Source organism: Monodelphis domestica, chromosome 4, assembly GCF_027887165.1.
Source record: "Monodelphis domestica isolate mMonDom1 chromosome 4, mMonDom1.pri, whole genome shotgun sequence".
Lineage (NCBI taxonomy): Eukaryota > Metazoa > Chordata > Mammalia > Didelphimorphia > Didelphidae > Monodelphis > Monodelphis domestica.
In genome coordinates, this window is record NC_077230.1 from 440,336,874 (window position 1) to 440,351,001 (window position 14,128).

General features: G+C 39.0%; 1 pseudogene; it reads left to right on the forward strand.

Moving 5' to 3' along the window:
* Positions 1 to 11,213: 11,213 nt before the first annotated feature.
* LOC100027153 (band 4.1-like protein 5) lies at positions 11,214 to 13,695 on the forward strand (annotated as a pseudogene).
* Positions 13,696 to 14,128: the final 433 nt, after the last annotated feature.

Here is a 14,128-nt window from a genome sequence, read left to right on the forward strand (position 1 = left end):
AAATAAAATTTAAAGATGGCATACCTCCCAAAATACCTCAATACAAACTCAGAAAAGAGGTAATCCAAGGCATAACCCTAATAATCAAAAGCTTGCTAGAGCAGGGCATACTAAGACCTATAGTATCAGAGTACAATAGTTCAATATTAGCCATAAAAAAGAGCAAGAGAAGCACTGACATATCAATAAATTGGCAATTTGTTCAGGATATCAGGGTTATCAATAATTTCATCAAGAAAACACACACAATAACTCCATGCCCAAATGACATAATTACAGAGACCCCAAGCATAGCGTGCTGGTACATGGTCATTGATCTGAGTAACACCTATTTCACAATCCCCTTGTACCTCAACAGCCAGAATTTTTTTTAAAATATATTTTATTTGATCATTTCCAAGCATTATTCGTTAAAGACATAGATCATTTTCTTTTCCTCCCCCCACCCCCATAGCCGACACGTAAGTCCACTGGGCATTAGATGTTTTCTTGATTTGAACCCATTGCTTTGTTGATAGTATTTGCATTAGAGTGTTCATTTAGAGTCTATCCTCTGTCATGTCCCCTCAACCTCTGTATTCAGGCAGTTGCTTTTCCTCGGTGTTTCCACTCCCATAGTTTATCCTTTGCTTATGAATGGTGTTTTTTTCTCCTGGATCCCTGCAAGTTGTTCAGGGACATTACACCGCCACTAATGGAGAAGTCCATTACGTTCGATTATACCACAGTATATTAGTCTCTGTGTACAATGTTCTCCTGGTTCTGCTCCTCTCGCTCTGCATCACTTCCTGGAGGTTGTTCCAGTCTCCATGGAATTTCTCCACTTTATTATTCCTTTTAGCACAATAGTACTCCATCACCAACATATACCACAGTTTGTTCAGCCATTCCCCAATTGATGGGCATCCCCTCGTTTTCCAGTTTTGGGCCACCACAAAGAGCGCAGCTATGAATATTTTTGTACAAGTCTTTGTGTCCATTATCTCTTTGGGGTACAGACCCAGCAGTGCTATGGCTGGGTCAAAGGGTAGATATTCTTTTGTCGCCCTTTGGGCATAGTTCCAAATTCCCCTCCAGAATGGTTGGATCAATTCACAACTCCACCAGCAATGAATTAATGTCCCTACTTTGCCACATCCTCTCCAGCATTCATTACTTTCCCCTGCTGTAATGTTAGCCAATCTGCTAGGTGTGAGGTGATACCTCAGAGTTGTTTTGATTTGCATCTCTCTGATTATAAGAGATGTAGAGCACTTCCTCATGTGCTTGTTAATAGTTTTGATTTCTTTATCTGAGAACTGCCTATCCATTTCCCTTGCCCATTTATCAATTGGAGAATGGCTTGATTTTTTGTACAATTGATTTAGCTCATTATAAATATGAGTAATTAAACCTTTGTCAGAGGTTTCTATGAAGATTTTTTCCCAATTTGTTGTTTCCCTTCTGATTTTAGTTACATTGGTTTTGTTTCTACAAAAGCTTTTTAGTTTGATGTAGTCAAAATTATTTATTTTACATTTTGTGATTCTTTCTATATCTTGCTTGGTTTTAAAGCCTTTCCCCTCCCAAAGGTCTGACATGTATACAATTCTGTGTTTACCCAATTTACTTATGGTTTCCTTCTTTATGTTTAAGTCACTCACCCATTTTGAATTTATCTTGGTGTAGGGTGTGAGGTGTTGATCTATTCCTAGTCTCTCCCACACTGTCTTCCAATTTTCCCAGCAGTTTTTATCGAATAGTGGATTTTTGTCCCAAAAGCTGGGATCTTTGGGTTTATCGTATACTGTCTTGCTGAGGTCGCTTTCCCCCAGTCTGTTCCACTGATCTTCCTTTCTGTTTCTTAGCCAGTACCAAATTGTTTTGATGACTGCTGCTTTGTAATATAGTTTTAGGTGAGGGACTGCAAGGCCCCCATCATATGTGTTTTTTTTTTCATTATTTCCCTGGATATCCTTGATCTTTTGTTCTTCCAAATGAACTTTGTTATGGTTTTTTCTAAATCAGTGAAGAAGTATTTTGGTAGTTCAATGGGTATGGCACTAAATAGATAAATAAGTTTGGGTAGGACGGTCATTTTTATTATATTGGCTCGTCCTATCCATGAGCAGTTAATGTTTTTCCATTTGCTCAAGTCTAGTTTTAGTTGTGTGGCGAGTGTTTTGTAGTTGTGTTCATATAGTTCCTATGTTTGTCTTGAGAGGTAGATTCCTAGGTATTTTATTTTGTCTAAGGTGATTTTGAATGGGATTTCTCTTTCTAGTTCTTGCTGCTGAGCTGTGTTGGAGATATATAGAAAAGCTGATGATTTATGTGGGTTTATTTTGTATCCTGCAACTTTGCTAAAGTTGTTGATTATTTCAATTAGCTTTTTGGTTGAATCTCTAGGATTCTTTAAGTAGACCATCATGTCATCCGCAAAGAGTGATAACTTGGTCTCCTCCTTGCCTATTTTGATGCCTTCAGTTCCTTTATCTTCTCTAATTGCTACTGCTAGTGTTTCTAGTACAATGTCAAATAGTAGAGGTGATAATGGGCATCCTTGTTTCACTCCTGATCTTATTGGGAATGCATCTAGTTTATCCCCATTGCAGATGATATTAGCTGTTGGTTTTAGATATATACTGTTTATTATTTTTAGGAATGACCCTTCTATTCCTATGCTTTCTAGTGTTTTTAATAGGAATGGGTGTTGTATTTTATCAAAGGCTTTTTCTGCATCTATTGAGATAATCATGTGGTTCTTGCTAGTTTGCTTGTTGATGTGGTCAATTGTGTGGATGGTTTTCCTAATGTTGAACCAGCCCTGCATCCCTGGTATGAATCCTACTTGATCATGGTGAATGATCCTTCTGATCACTTGCTGGAGTCTTTTTGCTAGTATCCTATTTAAGATTTTTGCATCTATATTCATTAGGGAGATTGGTCTATAGTTTTCGTTCTCTGTTTTTGACCTGCCTGGTTTTGGAATCAGTACCATGTTTGTGTCGTAAAAGGAGTTTGGTAGAACTCCCTCTTTGCTTATTATGTCAAATAGTTTGTATAGTATTGGGATTAACTGTTTTCTGAATGTTTGATAGAATTCACAGGTGAATCCATCAGGCCCTGGGGATTTTTTCTTAGGAAGTTCGTTGATGGCTTGTTGGATTTCAATTTCTGATATGGGATTATTTAAGGATTCTATTTCCTCTTCTGTTAGTCTAGGCAGTTTGTATTTTTGTATATATTCATCCATTTCTCCTAAATTGGTGTATTTATTGCCATATAATTGGGCAAAGTAATTTCTAATGATTGCCTTAATTTCATCTTCATTGGAGGTGCTGTCCCCCTTTTCATCTTTAATGCTGTGAATTTGCTTTTCTTCCTTCCTTTTTTTAATTAGATTGACCAGTACTTTGTCTATTTTGTTTGTTTTTTCAAAGTACCAGCTTCTTGTCTTATTTATTAAATCAATAGTTCTATCACTTTCGATTTTATTAATTTCTCCCTTAATTTTTAGGATTTCTAATTTGGTTTTCTGCTGGGGGTTTTTAATTTGATCGCTTTCGAGTTTTTTCATTTGCATTTCCAATTGATTGATCTCTGCTCTCCCTTGTTTGTTAATATAAGCATTCAGGGATATGAATTTACCTCTGATTACCGCTTTGGCTGCACCCCAAAAGGTTTGAAAGGATGTTTCGCCATTGTCATTTTCCTCGATGAAATTATTAATTGTTTCTATGATTTCTTCTTTAACTAAACGGTTTTGGAGTATCATATTGTTTAATTTCCAATTGGTTTTAGATTTGGTTTTCCATGTACCATTACTAATCATTATTTTTATTGCCTTGTGATCTGAGAAGGCCGCATTCATTATTTCTGCTTTTTTGCATTTGTGTGCTATGTTTCTGTGACCTAATGTATGGTCAATTTTTGTGAATGTGTCATGTGGTGCTGAGAAGAAGGTGTATTCCTTTTTATCCCTATTTATTTTTCTCCATATGTCTATTAATTCTAATTTTTCTAAGATTTCATTCACTTCTTTTACCTCTTTCTTATTTATTTTTTGATTTGATTTATCTAAATTTGATAATGGTTGGTTTAAGTCTCCCACTAGTATGGTTTTATTGTCTATTTCTTCCTTCAATTCGCCTAGTTTCTCCATTAGAAATTTGGGTGCTATATTATTTGGTGCATACATGTTGATTAATGATATTTCCTCATTGTCTAGAGTCCCTTTTAACAAAATATAATTACCTTCCCTATCCCTTTTGATCAGGTCTATTTTTGCATTGGCTTTATCAGATATCATGATTACCACTCCTGCCTTCTTTCTATCAGTTGAGGCCCAGAAGGTCTTACTCCATCCTTTAATTCTGACCTTGTGGGTGTCAACCCGCCTCATGTGTGTTTCTTGAAGACAACATATGGTAGGGTTTTGGATTCTAATCCATTCTGCTATTCGTCTACGTTTTATGGGTGAGTTCATCCCATTCACGTTCAAAGTTATGATTGTCATTTGTGGACTCCCTGGCATTTTGATTGCCTTCCCTAATTCTAACCTTTTCTTCTTCGGCTCTACCTTTTAGTCCAGTGATTTACTTTGAATCAGTGCCCCTTGTCCCCTCCCTTGATGTTTCCCTTTTTAGTCCCTCCCTTTTTCTTCCCTCCCCCTCCCCTCTCTCTTTCCCTCCCTTTTTGTTCTCCCTCTCCCCCTCCCCCCCTTGGTTTTCCCTTCTCCTTACCCTTGTTGGGTAAGATAGAATTCAAGATCCCAATGGATCTGGATGTTTTTCCCTCTCAGAGTTGATTTCCCTGAGATTGAGGTTTAAGTAAACGCCCCCCCCCCCCTCTTCCTCTCCTTCTTATAGGAGTTTTCTTCCTCTCCCCTTCCCATGTGAATCTTTGTGTGAGAACCATTATTCTATTTGGTCTTTCTTTACCCCCTATTTATACATTACATTTTCCCCACATGTTAGTATACATAGATTGATATAAATGTAGTCCTTATAGAAGAGAGTTTGAGTAAAAGAAGAAGATAACATTTTTCCCCTTTCCTTAATATTTACCTTTTCAGGTATTCCTTGCTCTTTGATTTTCGGTATCAAACTTTCCACAGAGCTCTGGTCTTTTCTTTGCAAAAAGTTGGAAGTCTTCTATTTTGTTGAATGCCCATACTTTCCCTTGGAAGTATATAGTCAGTTTTGCTGGGTAGCTGATTCTTGGTTGGAGACCCAGCTCTCTTGCCTTTCTGAAGATCATGTTCCATGCCTTACGATCATTCAGAGTAGAACTTGCAAGGTCTTGTGTGACCCTGATTGGCATTCCTTTATATCTAAATTGTCTTTTTCTGGCTTCCTGTAGGATTTTTTCTTTTGTTTGATAGCTTTGGAATTTGGCAATTACATTCCTGGGAGTTGTCTTTTGGGGGTTTAGTGTAGAAGGTGTTCTGTGAGCTCTGTCAGTGGCTGTATTGCCCCCTTGTTCTAGAATCTCTGGGCAATTTTCTTTGATTATATCTTGTATCACCATGTCCAGTTTGGTGTTTATTTCTGGCTTTTCTGGGAGTCCAATTATTCTTAAATTTTCTCTTCTCCCTCTATTTTCCAGATCTATCACTTTGTCGGTGAGATATTTTATGTTCTCTTCTAATTTCTTGGTGTTTTGGCTTTGCTTTATTAGTTCTTGCTTTAAAGCCTGGTTTTCTTTTACAGTTTGGTCAAACTGGTTTTGTAGATGCATGAATTTCTTTTGCATTATTTCCCACTTTTCCTCCCAGAGGGCTTCCATCTTTTTGGTCATTTCTGATTCAAATTCTTCATGGGTTTGTGGAGAGTTTCTATTTCCTTTGGAAGATTTTGGAGAATTTTCTTGTATATCTTCTTCTATATGCTCTGTATTTTGTATTTTGGCTCCATAGAATGTGTCCAAAGTTGCCCCTTTATTCTTATTTTTCTTGGTATTTTGGGGCTTCTGTGCTTCTGTGGAGTTTGTCATCTCTGAATGTGGAGGATTAGCTTTTCTTATCTCTGTCTGGTGATCAGAGGCTTTAGTCCTGGGCAGATGTTGGTTCTATGAGCTTTCCCTGGGTTAAACTGAATATGCCTCACTGGAACTGGAATGGAAGGGTCAGACCACGAGGCCACACTCTCCCCCGGCTCGCTTTCTGGAAGTTGCCTTCAGAATCGCTGGCAGTGAGGCTGTTTCGTTGGCCTGCAGGGGGATGGGCTGCAGCTTCCCCAAGCTCCGAGGGTGAGGACTTTCACTGAGACTTGGATAGCAGGATCCAGCCCTTGAGGCTGTCTTGCCCACCCTGAGGGTTGCTGTTGTTTCGACCAGCTCTCTGCAGCGGAAGCCCCAGGCAGTAACTTTCACCGGGACTCGGGTAGAAGGCCCTGGGGGTTGTTGTTCCGAGGACCCTGCTCTCTGAACCCGGCCGGGCTGCGGCTTCCGGGAGCCTTGGACTCTGCGCTCCTACCCCTGAGGTCCGAGTGATCTCGGGTTCTGGCTTTTGAGGGGAGCCGTACCTTTTGAACCGGGTCCAGGTTCAGGAGGAGGGTTCCCAGGGTCTGTGCTGTTGATCGTTTTGAATTTCGGCGCCTTAGGAGCTTATAGTTTGAGATCGGTGGGAAGGATTTTCCGGAGATCTGAGCTTTAGCTTTCTCTAAGCCGCCATCTTAACCGGAAGTCCTCCCAGCCAGAATATTTTTGCATTTCAGTGGGAAAAAATCAAGTTCTGCTGGACACATTTAGTTCAGAATTGTTGCAAAAGTACATCAATATTCTGTCAGCTGTTAAAAAGAGACCTGGAATCCATAGAGGTCAAACATAGTAAACTAGTGAGCTATGTGGATGATGTGCTCCTTGCTTCACCAGATCCTAAAAAATATTTAGAAGACTCAAAAAGATTGCTAATAGAGCTATATAAAAGAGAGCATAAGGTCTCAAAGAAAAAGCCACAGTGGGTCCTTCCAAAAGTTGAATATCTAGGCTTTATCTCTGAAAATAGCACCAGAAAAATCTCTAACTATAGAATAGCCAGTATACAAAAGCTAGGAATCCCAAGAACCAAGAAACAACTTAGGGCATTCCTAGGGATGGCAGAGTTCTCTCAAAAATATGTCATAGGAAATTCCAACATCTCTAAATGCCTCAACAGGTCTGACAAAAAATGATGTTGAAGAGCCATTAAAACTTACAAAAGAATACCTACACCTTTGTCTCAACTAAAGTAAACTATTCTACCAGCTCCAGCTCCAGGAATTCCAAACTATGATAAAGATTTTCACCTCTATGTCCATGAGGCAAAAGGAATAGCTTCTGTTGTGCTAGCCTAATATTTAGGATTACAGATAAGACCAACATTTTACTATAGCACAATCCTAGATCCTAAAGCTCAAGGTATTGATTCCCTGTCAATTTCCATTGTCTAACTTTCATCCAGTGGCCAATCTATTGCTGATCTTAGTCCAGCTATATTGACTTCATTTATAAGCAAAGGCAGAACTATTTGAATAAATCATATGTCACCCTGCCACACATAATGTAACAGCTAAGATCTTCTGATAACTTAATATAATTAAAATTTCGATGAAAAAAATCTCAATCAATAAGTTGCAGTTTAAGTCATTCCATCAAGCCTATTCTTTTGACTAAAGATGAAAGTCTTCAAAACTGGTGTGACTTTGAACAAGAATGGATACTGTGAAGATTAAATTAACTCTCCCTTGCCCATTTTTTAGATTTAATCATCAAAAGCATATACACCCAACTCTGACTTGAGTGGGGGAGGTCTATGACTCATGTGTGCAATAGTGGGTGATGAATCAGAATTCAGGAATCAGGTTGATTCCTTCCTCCTTCACCCTTTCCTTCTCCCTTCTTCTTAAAATCTCCTCTACTATATCAATTAAATCACCATAAATTTTGGAAGCTGACTTGAGTATTTTATTATTGGGGATTTCCCTTGGTGACCACTTAAATTTAGATTTTTTTTCAGTCTCAACCATAATTTCACCCTTTACAAAAAGGCATATCTCAAATAAAGTCCAATAATTAGAATTAGAACTGGAAAAAGATCTAAAAATTTACTGAAGAAAATAACACTTTAAAAATTAGAATTTGGGGGGTGGTTGGGTGGATCAGTAGATTGAGAGCCACAGTTACAGATGAAAAGTCTGTTAGATACTTCCTAGTTATTACCCTGGGAAAGTCACTTAACTCCCATTGCCTAGCCCTTATCACTCTTCTGACTGGGAACCAATACACAATAATGATTTCAAGATAGAAGGTAAGGATTTAAAGGTTTAAAAAAATAGAATTAGTCAAGGGGAAGCTAATGACTTCTTAAGATAATAAGAAAAACTTCTTAAGAAAAAATAAAACAAAATAAAAAGAAGAAAATGTAAAACACCTTATTATAAAAATAACTGCCTTAGAAAACAGATTGGAGAGACTATGAGAATTGTTGGACAATCTGTAAGACATTATCAAAAAGTCTAGACATTATATTTCAAGAAATTATTAAGGAAATTTACTTGAAGTTTTAGAACTAAAAGGCAAAATAGAAATTAAAGAATCCACTAATTACCATCAGAAAGAGATCTTAAGATGAAAATGTATGGACATTAGTTACATTTCATAGTTCCTTGGTTAAGGAGAAAATACCATAAGCAATTAGAAAGGATTTCAATCCTGTGGAGCTTCAGTCAAGATAACACCAGACTTAGCAACTTCTATATACAAATAATAAAGGATATGAACTATAATATTTCAAAGAACAAAGGAGCTGGGCTTACAACCAAGAATAAACTACCTAGCAAATCTGCATATAATTGTAGAATATCTATAAATAATTAAAGGATTTTCATGTATTCTTGGTGAAAAGATAAAAACCAATCAGACCACTTAATCTACACGAATCAGACAAAACATAAGAAAGTACTTGAAAGATCAATTATAAGAAATTTAATGAGGTCAAACTGTTGACTTCTCATATGGGGAAATATTATTTGTAATCCTTAAGAATGACATACATACTAAGGAAGTTTTAATGAGCATATATAGATAGAAGTCTTAGGGTAAAGTTGAATAAAGTGGAATGAGCCAAAAAAATGGTTAATAGGTAAAATTAAATAATTATCTCATACAAAAGAAGCATGAGACTTGGGGAACTCCTTAAAATGGGGGGGGGGAGGCACAGGTTCTCCCAGGGGGATTAATGTGCTCCCACCACTGGCTGAGGTCACTATTTTTTGGAGTCCCTGAGGAGAAGCCACCGCCCACAGGTGGCCTGGACCTGAACAGTCAGGACCCCCACCTGGAGTGGAGCTAGCTGCTCTGGGCTGTGAAGATTGGATTTAGCTATCTCCTGATTTGTAACAATGAAGATGCTTAGTCTAACAAAATCAAGGATGTTTTAGGAACTTTGTATTTTTCCACCCTACTTTATCTAAAAAATAGGGAATATCTGTAACCATGCTTGAAGATTGTGTGTTTAGGAGGATGGCCTTTGATAGAGAAATTAACAAATCAGAAAAAGCTGACAGACCCCTGGGCTGTCCTAAGTCAAGCTTAGGCTATGATAGGTGCAGAGGAGACACAGGAAAGGGAGGTAAAATCATCTAGGTTTCTTTTTTGTGGGGCTTCCTCTTGTCTGTCTCTTTTTCCCCTGAGAGGTGGCTCTGGCTGGCAGCGTGCTAAGCATTCCAACATCTTGGCATGGTGACAGTTATTTGTCTGGGTTTTGGCGGTGAGTTAGCCCTTGAGTTAATTCAGGTTCAGGTATCTTGGCTGAGCCCTCTTGGAGTTCAAGCTGATTGCTTCCTCCTTTACTCTCCAAAGCCTTGCCTTTCTATGTGAATCTTAAAAACTACTCAAACTGTACTTTAGAAGATTTGATTTAGCTATTTCCTTATTTAACAATGGATACTTGGTCTAAGAAGAATCAGGAATGTCTTAGGAACTTTACATTACTCCACCCATACTTAGACATACTTTAGGGTAAGATAAATTTGTAAACTCCTGATTGAACAATGAAGGTACTTAACTCATACCTTACAGTGAAGCCAGAACCATAAGCTAGGTCTATTTTTAGATCTAATACAAAAAGGTGTTAAGTACCTGTAAAGGTTAAATTAATCTCAAAAAGGTCAAGTAACTCGCAAAAGGTAAGCTTAACAAAGAAGTGTGAAGTACCTTAGAAGATATAATCTAACCAGAGAAGGTGAGAACTAAAGAGTGGTGAGAACTAAGAATGCGCAGTCCTGGAAAAAATGTCTACTCTCATTGGTAGATGTGAAAATTTAGGGGAGGTGACAGAAGAGAAAATTTCTTTAAAAGGAGGGGTAAAAAGTCAGTTTAGGGAATTCAGTTCAGAGATGGTTGATTCTGAACTCAGTTCAGGAGACTGAGTTCAATGGAGGACTGGAACCCAGCTTGGAGACGGTCTCATGGTAAGTGATAAGACTGACTCCCTTACCCTTATGCTCAGGGACACCACTTTGGCCAAGGCCTTTAACTACTGCCTGACTCAGTCTGAACCAGAGCAATTTAAATTAATTCTCTCTCTCTCTCTCTCTCTCTCTCTCTCTCTCTCTCTCTCTCTCTCTCTCTCTCTCTCTCTCTCTCTCTCTCTCTCTCTCTCTCTCTCTCTCTCTCTCTCTCTCTCTCTCTCTCTCTCTCTTTCTCTCTCTCTCTCTCTCTCTCTCTCTCTCTCTCTCTCTCTCTCTCTCTCTCACCCCCTTCTCTCTCTCTCTATCTCTCTCTGTCTCTCTCTCTTTTCTCTCCCTCTCTCTCTCTTTAATTCCTTCTCTCTATATTAATTAAATTCTCCATAATTCCTAGCTGACTTGGGTATTTTATTATTTGGGAATTTTCCCTGGTGACCAATCATTTTTAGATTTAAGTCAAAACACTAAAATTGTCTTTACACCTAAAGCCTCTAATCTTCCCCCTGGCACAAGCTGGGCGGGAGAAATCCTACACCCTATCCTTCTCCCTTCTTCTTAATTTTCTTTGCACTATATTAATTAAATCACCATAAATTTCCAGACTGACTTGGGTATTTTATTTGGGATTTCCCCTGGTGACCAATTAAATCTAGATTTTAAGTCACAAGTCTAAATTCATCTTTACAGGGCCCAGTATCTTCTTGCTCCCCACCCCACCACTTGTGCCATTGCCTCTTTGGACTCATTAGTCATGACCTTGGCTGCTACCACCAGCAAAAGAAGATGCTAAGTTTTTTATAACAAACACTTGGGCACCGGTCAATGCAAAAGCATGATGAGAAGGAACATCTAAGAGAAACCTAGCAAGCTGCTACACACATTCCTGCAGCTGGAGACGCCAAATCTATTATTACCTGTAGGGTGTCACTGCTACATGGAACTGATGTTAGTGTGGATCTTCTGAAAAAAGCCAAAGGATGGGCTCTCTTTGACCAGATCATCTACCATCTGGACTTGATTGAAAGTGACTACTTTGGACTGAGATTCATGGATTCAGTGCAAGTGACACATTGGTTGGGCAGTACAAAAAGCATTAAAAACAAGTAAAAATTGGTTCACCATATTGTCTTCACCTCCATATTAAGTTTTACTCCTCAGAACCAAACAATGTTCATGAAGAGCTGACAAGGTGTTTATTTGTTCTTCAGTTCAAACAAGATATTCTCAGTGGAAAATTGGAATGTCCCTTTCACACAGCAGTCCAATTGGCATCTTATACATTACAAGCTGAACTTTGTGACTAGGATCCTTCTGAGCATGGCCCTGACCTCATGTCTGAATTCAGACAAGTGTCTGGCCCATTCAAACAGAAGAGATGGAACTAGCCATTTTTGAGAAATGGAAGGAGTACAGGGGTCAAACACCAGCAGAGGCTGAGACCAACTACCAAATGGCTAGAAATGTATGGAGTGGAAATGCACATAGTAAAGGCTTGAGAGAAAAATGATTATAGTTTAGGACTCACCCCAACATGAATCCTAGTATTTGAAGGAAAAAAACAAAATTTGGTCCAAAATTACTAGATTGGACTTCAAGAAAAAGAAATTAACTTCGTTCATTGTGGAAGATGATGAACAGGGCAAATAACAGGAGCACACATTTGTCTTTAGACTAGAACACCCAAAAGCTTGCAAACCTTTATGGAAATGTGCTATGGAGCATCATGCCTTCTTCTGTCTCAGAGCACCCATACAAAAGGGGTCCAATTGATCAGGATTTATTTGTTTAGGTTCACAATTCAGATACAGTGGGAAAACCGAGTATCAGAACACACAAAAAATAAAGCAAGAAGGTCAACGTCCTTTGAAAGATGACCCAGCAAACATTATTCCCAACGAACACTGCAGATGAAAGCAAATGCAATAAAACCTGAAGAACCCAGCCTCCAGAATAATGTTTCAACCCAGAATAATGGATCTCAACAAGTTAGGGGTACAAGATTGCCTGTAATCTCTTCGATTCATTCTGGTTCTGTTCTGGTGGAGATAGAGACTCTTCCAAGGAGTCCAGTAAAAAGCCACCATGACAGAGATGGCTATCTGGTGCCAGTGATCACTGTCAACATGGTGAAACTGTTAAATTTTATGGTTTGACTGAATATTTAATTGGTAGTCACCAGGGATTAATTTCTAAATCCCAAAATGAATTACTCCAGTAAATGGAATTAATGGTAGTTTATTTTTTACAATAGAGGAAGATATTAAGAAAGAGAGAAAAGGAGAGAGAAAGAGGGAGAAAGCTCCAGCTTCCTCTGAGCCAGGTAGAAATTCTAAGGCATCAGTCAGGGGAAAGGAGTCTCAAGATAATGAGTGTTTCTCGGAGGTTCACACCTCCAGAAAGGGCATGTAAACTGAAAGGGATGTTCTAGAGCTTGGGGAAGAGTTAAAACTGGACATACTGAGACAGTTGAGGAGTTGTTGTTCCTGTCCTTCAGGGAGATCTGAGAGGTAACTTCCTGTGGCTTGATCTGTCTGAGCCTTGTGGGAGTTCACTTACCTCCTCTCTGAGAGCCAAATGTTCCTGCTTTGCTGTTGTCCAGCTATCCTGAGATCATGATAACGTGGTGGGAGATCCTGTCAATCCTTGTCTTCACATTTCCATCTACCTGTGTTCCTGTGAGATCTTGTGTCCTAAGTATTTCTTGACAGCTGAGAGAAAACTGTCAGAATTCAGTGAAACCTGTCTGTGGGAAAGGCCCAAGGGTGAACTCACCAAGAGTTCAAGCTATCTTCTTTTGGCAGGCTTTAAACAGTCTACCAGTAATTTTGAGGACCAATTAGGTCAGATAAGCTAGAGAGCATGGGTTTTATCAACAGAGGGAATAAAGGAAGGCAGCCAGAAGAACTTTGAAGACGGTCTCTTGTGAGATTTTAAAGCTTAGGGACTCCTTGTTCCTGGTCCTCCTCCCTTCCACTTTACTTGATTATTAATAAACCTCAATTAATGTTTTGACTATTTTGTAAACTAGTGAGATAGCATTTGGGGCCTACAAGCTGTGTTTCAGGCCTACCCTCTGAGTGGTGTATCCAAACTTGATAGATCACTTAGACAAATGTTACCGTCTATAATGCCCACCTATTTCAGTTGCCCTCTGCCCACAGGCTCCTCTGCTCATCAGGGCCTCATGGTGGAGGAGGTGACAGATGGTTGCCTATCAATCATAGGACATGACTGTGAACCAAACCAGAAGCTCAGAACCAGCTAATAAAACAAAGCAATAAATCTGGATAATACTTTCAGGGACAGAAATGGAATTGCTATGGGTCAAAGAAGTAAGACTAGACTTGGGCACTGTGATAGAGATGTAGCAAAGGTCCATGAAAGACAAATGCCTCAGGAGGAAGTACAAGGCAGTGGGGTGGTGCTGGTCAATGATGCTGACAAGAATAATGAGCAGATTGCCCATCAAGACTATGAAAAAATCACTGCATGTAAGATCTACAGCTCCCAAACATTAGAGAACCTCATGGGAAGAATGTCGGTGACGACCATATAATGACTCTTGTCTTCCTTGAGGCACATAAAGAAAACTAAGAAGGTAGGTGGGAGACATTGAGAAATACCTGAGACTTACAGCAGTCAGAAGCTTTGTTTGAAACCTCAAAGTAGTGAAAAGAAGAATAGCCTCCTGGGGCATC